Genomic DNA, 265 nt, shown 5'->3' with positions numbered 1-265 from the left:
GCAAGCCTTTCAAACAAAAGGCAGAGCAGCTATTTATATATGAAAAAAATACTTGAGTCAGCAATCAGCATATGTTAACTCTGTAGGGATAATGAATCGGTACAGGATCAGAGAAATAACATTTCTCATTATCTGTGACGGCTCAAGAGATGATCAAGTGGCTTTACAGCCATCCCCAGAATTTGCATCAAGTGCTGATTAATGCATAATCACATGGTAAGCTGGATACAACCCCACAGTCTCAGGGATGAAGTTTCTCATTAAC

The sequence above is a fragment of the Podarcis gaigeae genome (genome assembly GCF_964106915.1).
Source record: "Podarcis gaigeae genome assembly, chromosome: 5".
NCBI lineage: Eukaryota > Metazoa > Chordata > Lepidosauria > Squamata > Lacertidae > Podarcis > Podarcis gaigeae.
This window is presented reverse-complemented; position numbering follows the sequence as displayed.